Consider the following 6,653-nt stretch of genomic DNA (forward strand, 5'->3'; position numbering starts at 1 on the left):
GCTTGAGTTTCAATTGTGAGAAATACAAATTAAAAATTTAAACTCACAACCCTAAACCTAAAAATTATACTCGGCACTTTGAAAAACTTCTCGGCACTTTGAAAAACTACTCGGCACATGAAGGTGCCGAGTGCCAGATAGCTTGACACTTGCTCGGCACTTGCTCGGTGCCGAGTGATAGGCAAGAGGTGTCGAGTGAGCTTGGCACAAGAAGAGCTCGGCACACAATAATTGCTTGGCACCAATGGATGCCGAGTGTTCTATTCCAAACTTAAGAAATATAATTTAGGAAATATTTCAACGTGAACGCATTCACCATTAAAACCAGAGAGCCAAAGCTTTAAGCTTTCAACCAAACTTGTCAAATGCAATGAATAGAAGATGAAGAACAATGGATTAAGTATGATGTTTGCTTTCTATTCAATCTTGCATTAAACTATTACAAAATCTGGGAGCGTTCAGCTTCAACCAAAAAACTCTAAAATAACCCTAAATTGATAATACTTCAAACTTTAATAAACCTTTAAACCTGCAACTCTAATGGCTGCATACAATGGTGCCTGGAGCAATCACTGCTTCAACAGGATAAATCCAAACACAAACAAACTTACAAAGTGAACAAGGAACCACGTGCAACTATAGGCACAAACTTCCTTCTTCCTTCTTCCTTCTCTGCTCAGCTCTGCAACTTCTCTCTGATCTGCTTGATCTGCAAAACTCTCTACTGAATGAATGAATAACATTCCTTTTGTCACATTCCATTTTCCCTCTCAACGTTCAAATTTCAAAAACTTACCTACCAAAAATTAAATGCCTGCCGACCATGGATGCCTGCGGTGCTGACAGGGTAGATGGGTGTGGGGCTCGAGGACAAACAGCTGGCGTTGACGTTAATTTCCAACACTCCCCCTTTGTCCTGAGACCCACAAACAAGGATCACTGCTGATCCAAATCAACTACACCAAGACTCTATCTTAAGTGCACAAAAGCTCCAATGCCTAATGGCTTGGTAAAAATATTTGCTAGCTGTTGCTCTGACTTACAAAAATTCATTTTGATATCTCCATTCTCCACCAACTCTCTAATGAAGTGATATTTGATTTCTATGTGTTTGCTTCTCCCATGGAAGATTGGATTCTTGGACAATGCAATTGATGAGATGTTGTCACAATAAATTGTGGTTCCATCCTCTTGCCTTTCATTCAAATCTGTCAAGATTCTCCTTAGCCAAATTGCTTGACATGTTGCTGCATTTGCTGCAATGTATTCAGCCTCTGTTGTAGATTGAGCAACAATAGGTTGCTTCTTGGATGCCCATGAAATTGCACCTGATCCCATATGAAACATGTATCCGAAAGTGCTCTTCCTATCATCTAAACTTCCAGCCCAATCACTATCAGTGTAACCTACCAACTTGAAATCATTATTTGCAGTATACAATATTCCAAATCCCTTGGTACCTTTCACATACCTTAAGATCCTTTTTCCCGCTTGCCAATGGGAATCCTTTAGTGTTTCCATAAATTTGGAAATCAGACTTACTGCATGCATTAGGTCTGGTCGAGTTGCTATCAAATACATTAGACTTTCAACCATACTCTTGTATAGTGTTGGATCCACTCTCTTGCTAGAGTCTTCCTTGCTCAACTTCAAACCTACTACTGTTGGTGTGGGGGCTGCTTTACTGTTCTGCATTTTAAATCTCTCCAAGATCTGCCCTGCATACTTTTCTTGAAAGATGAAAATGCTATCATGCATTTGTTTTACTTCTATGCCTAGAAAGTATTTCAAGAGACCTAGGTCTATCATTTCAAATTCACTTTTCATGGCCTTTTTAAACTCACCAATTAGAGCCTTATCATTACTAGTAAAAATTAAATCATCTACATACAAGACAACAATCAATACATTACCATCTATTGCCTTGATGTAAAGAGTGGGCTCACCATTACTTTTGCTAAAGCCATTGCTCATCAAATATGAGTCAATCTTACTGTACCATGCCCGTGGAGCTTGCTTGAGCCCATAAAGAGCTCTCTTCAATCTATATACTTTGTTCTCTTCACCTGCAACTTCATAACCAGGTGGCTGCTCCACATACACTTCTTCCTTCAATACACCATTCAAGAAGGCGAACTTCACATCCATTTGAAATACCTTCCACTTGTGCTGACCTGCAATTGCTATGACAACACACACGGTTTCCATTCTTGCAACTGGGGCATAGGTCTCATCATAGTCTCTTCCATACTGTTGTTTGTAGCCCTTGACTACCAGCCTTGCTTTATGTCTATCAATCTTGCCTTCAGCATTGCATTTGGTCTTATAGACCCATTTCACTCCAATCACTTGCTTCTTTGGAGGCAATTCAATTAGCTCCCATGTCTCATTCCTTTCTATGGCATCTATTTCCTCATCTATGGCATTACACCATTTCTTCTCTTTAATAACTTCCTCAAAATATATTGGATCACTATGAGAAAATAATGCAAAATTAATACTCTCATCATAATCTTCATACCTTTCATCTTGGTATATCTCCCTAAGACTCTTGGTCTTTCTTGGTAACAGGGAGGAGAGTGTGGGATTAGAATCTTCATTGTTGTTGCATTGCCGACTAGCTCGGTCTTCATTGGTACTCGACACTGACACTCGGTCATGCCTAGAGGAGCTCGGCAATGTCTGAACCTACTTGCCTTTTCTTCTATTTGCTCCTTCTTCTTGCTGTTCATCAACATCTTCTTCACTCATAATTGGCACTTTACTGGAAGTGCACGGTGACTCATTAATTGAACCATACCAAGACTGATTTTCAAGAAATTCCACATCTCTTGAAAGCATCATCTTGTTGTTCAGTGGGTCATACAATATGTATGCCTTTGATTCTGGGCTATACCCTATGAAAATGCATTTCACACCTTTGTCATCAAATTTTTGCCTTTGCTCTTTAGGCACGTGTGCATATGCAACACATCCAAACACCCTTAGGTGTTCAACTGTCCATATTATTCGTGACCGAGCTTCCATTGGAATTTTGTCATGGACTACCTTTGTAGGACACCTATTAATTAGGTAAACTGTTGTTGCCACAGCCTCTCCCCAAAATTCAATTGGGAGACCTTTCTCTTTCATCATGCTTCTTGCCATTTCAACAATGGTCCTATTCTTTCTTTCAGCCACTCCATTCTGTTGTGTTGTATAGCTGGTTGTGAGCTCTTTCCTAATGCCATGTTTCCTACAAAAATTTACAAAAGAATTGGAGGTATACTCCCCTCCTCTATCTGATCTTAGGACCTTGATATAGTGTCCACATTCTCTTTCAGCCTAGGCTTTAAATTCTACAAATTTATCAAATGCTTCAGATTTATTCTTTAAGAAATACACCCATGTCCTACGACTGAAATCATCAATAAATGTTATAAAATATGTACTCTTCCCAATGGAAGTAACTTGCATAGGACCGACTAGGTCAGTATGCACTAACTCTAATGGATATCTAAACCTCCTAGAATTTCCAGAATTAAAGGGAAGCCTATGTTGCTTACCCAAAATACAAGCCTCACACTTGTCATAAGAATTTCCTATATGTGGCAAACCTTCTACCATTCTTTTATTTGATAATAAATTTAAACCAGCATAGCCAAGATGACCATACCTGAGGTGCCATAGCCGTGAGAGGTCTTCAATCACACTCCTTAGAGCTGATTGTGTGGGAGGTGCAGCGCTAACTTGAGATGAGAAACATGTTTCAATCTTCAAGGGAAACATTTTGTTCTTTGTCATTTGAATTGCTGCAAGTAGGTTCTTGCTCCCATCCTTTTCTTGAATGACACACATTTCATTCTCCATCAGCACTTTGTATCCATTTTGAATGAGCTGACCAATGCTCATCAAATTGTGCTTCATACTAGGGGCAAAATACACATTTTGTATTTCTCTTTTCTCACCTTTCTTGGTGCGGACCGTAATAGATCCTTTGCCCACAACTGGTAGGTTTCCATTGTTAGCCATCTTAATTTATGATTTGAAACTCTTGTCAATGCATGAAAATAAGGTTTCATTACCACTCATGTGGTTGTTACATCCACTATCGAGGTACCAAACCTTAGGGCTTCCTTCTTCACCAACATTACACATGATGAAGGCAATGTTTTCACTTCCCATATTCACATCAGCCACATTTGCTTGTCATGACTGATCTTTCTGCTTCTTCCAGCATTCATTTTCATAATGCCCATATTTATGATAGTAGTAGCATTCTACATTACTCTTATTTGAGATGTAGTTTTTCTTACCTCCTCTTGAAGTATTTTGTGAGCTACTTGCTCCATCTGCTCTTCCTGAGCTTTCTGCTACAACATTCCTTTGTCCTCCATTACTTCGGCCTCTACCTCTGGAGTTTCTGCCCGAGTCATTTCTTCCTCTCCCCCTTCCTCTTGGATTTGACTGAGCCTTGAATGCTTGGTCTTGGGTAGAAGAAGATGTGGATCTATTGATCCTATACTCATGGGTTTGAAGAGAACCCATCAACTCATCCATTGTCAAAGTAGTGAGGTCTTTTGCCTCTTCTATTGTCATGACCAAATGGTCATATTTATGAGGTAAACTCTTCAATATCTTTTCCACTATCCTCTGCTCTTGATAGCCTTCTCCATTTGACTTCAGTTGGTTAATCACATTGGAAGTCTTTGAACTGAAGTCTGCAACTAATTCATTTTCCTTCATCTGAAGGTTCTCAAACTCCCTCCTTATATTTTGCAGCTTTACTGTACGGACTTTATCAATCCCCTTGAAATTTGTCTCAAGGATATCCCATGCTTCCTTTGCATAATTTGATGCTGCAATATTTGGGAATACTATCTCTGTCATTGCTGCTTCAATCAAACTTAATGCTTTAGCGTCCTTCCTCCTTGACTCTTTCAAATGAGTCTTTTGTGCATTTGTGAGAGCAGCATATTGAGTTGGATCAGTCACATCATTGAATCCATTTACCACAAACTCCCACAAATCATTTGCAACCATTATGGTCTTCATCTTCTTTGCAAATATATCATAATTCTATCCATTAAATGATGGTGGCTGCTGCCATAACTTTCCTACATCTCCTGCCTTGTCAAATATCTCAAGAAAAAACAAATGCCCTAACTCACTTTGGATGTGGGGCCTCAAACCTCTGATACCATGTGAGAAATATAAATTACAAATTTAAACTGACAACCCTAAACCTAAAAATTATACTCGGCACTTTGAAAAGCTGCTTGGCATATGAAGGTGCCGAGTGCCAGTTTTACTCAGCACATGAAGGTGCCGAGTGCCAGATAGCTCGGCACTTGCTCGGTGCCGAGTGAGCTCGGCACAAGAAGAGCTCGGCACACAATAATTGCTCGGCACCAATGGATGCCGAGTGTTCTGTTCCAAACTTATGAAATATAATTTAGGACATATTTCAACATGAATGCATTCACCATTAAAACCAGAGAGCCAAAGCTTTAAGCTTTCAACCAAACTTGTCAAATGCAATGAATAGAAGATGAAGAACAATGGATTAAGTATGCTGTTTGCTTTCTATTCAATATTGCATTAAACTATTACAAAATTTGGGAGCATTCGGCTTCAACCAGAAAACCATAAAATAATCCTAAATTGATAATACTTCAAACTTTAATAAACCTTTAAACTTGCAACTCTAATGACTGCATACAATGGTGCCTGGAGCAATCACTGCTTCAACAGGACAAATCCAAACACAAACAAACTTACAAAGTGAACAAGGAACCACGTGCAACTGCAGGCACAAACTTCCTTCTTCCTTCTTCCTTCTCTGCTTAGCTCTGCAACTTCTCTCTGATATGCTTGATCTGCAAAACTCTCTACTGAATGAATGAATAACATTCCTTTTGTCACATTCCATTTTCCCTCTAAATGTTCAAATTTCAAAAACTTACTTACCAAAAATTAAATCCCTGCCGACCATGGATGCCTGTAGTGCTGACAGGGTAGATGGGTGTGGGGCTCGAGGACAAACAGCTGGCGTTGATGTTAATTTCCAACATCAATTTTATAGTCATTACCGAGTTCAATCAATGCCTTCATCTACCGAGCTCCTCTCTGCAGTGTCTACCGAGTTCACTCGGTATCTTTCCTCTACCGAGCTCCACTCTCCAGTGGCTACCGAGTTCACTCAGTAATTGCTTTGCTTATTGAGCTCGATCGGTATCCTTTGCTTACCGAGCTCACTCAGTATCCTTTGGTTATCGAGTTGTGTGTTTACCGAGCTCACTCAGTAACCTCTCTTGCCACCTATTTTTCTTTGGTTACCGAGCAAAATTTATCACTCGGTAATAGTTGCTCCCGGGCAGTTTTTTAGGGTTAGGTTGTTTTTGTGATTGAAATTTAAAAAAAAAGTATTTCTCACAATCATTTCAATCTCCAACTACTATTTTTTTAAGACGCATCGACAATAAATCGAGGAACTTCTGTTTCTGGTGGTTCATTTTATGGTAAGGACTGCGTTGTTTACGAACTGTATACTCCAAGCTGCTATTTTCCTGCCAATCGAAGTAAAATGCATCTTTAGATGTTCTGGCGATAGTGTGTCTTGTTCTTTTTTATTTCGTCGCAGGGGCCTAACATTGTTTGTTCGCTCTGCTCTT

Source organism: Cupressus sempervirens, chromosome 10, assembly GCF_028749045.1.
Source record: "Cupressus sempervirens isolate cs-2001-9-10 chromosome 10, ASM2874904v1, whole genome shotgun sequence".
Classification (NCBI taxonomy): domain Eukaryota; kingdom Viridiplantae; phylum Streptophyta; class Pinopsida; order Cupressales; family Cupressaceae; genus Cupressus; species Cupressus sempervirens.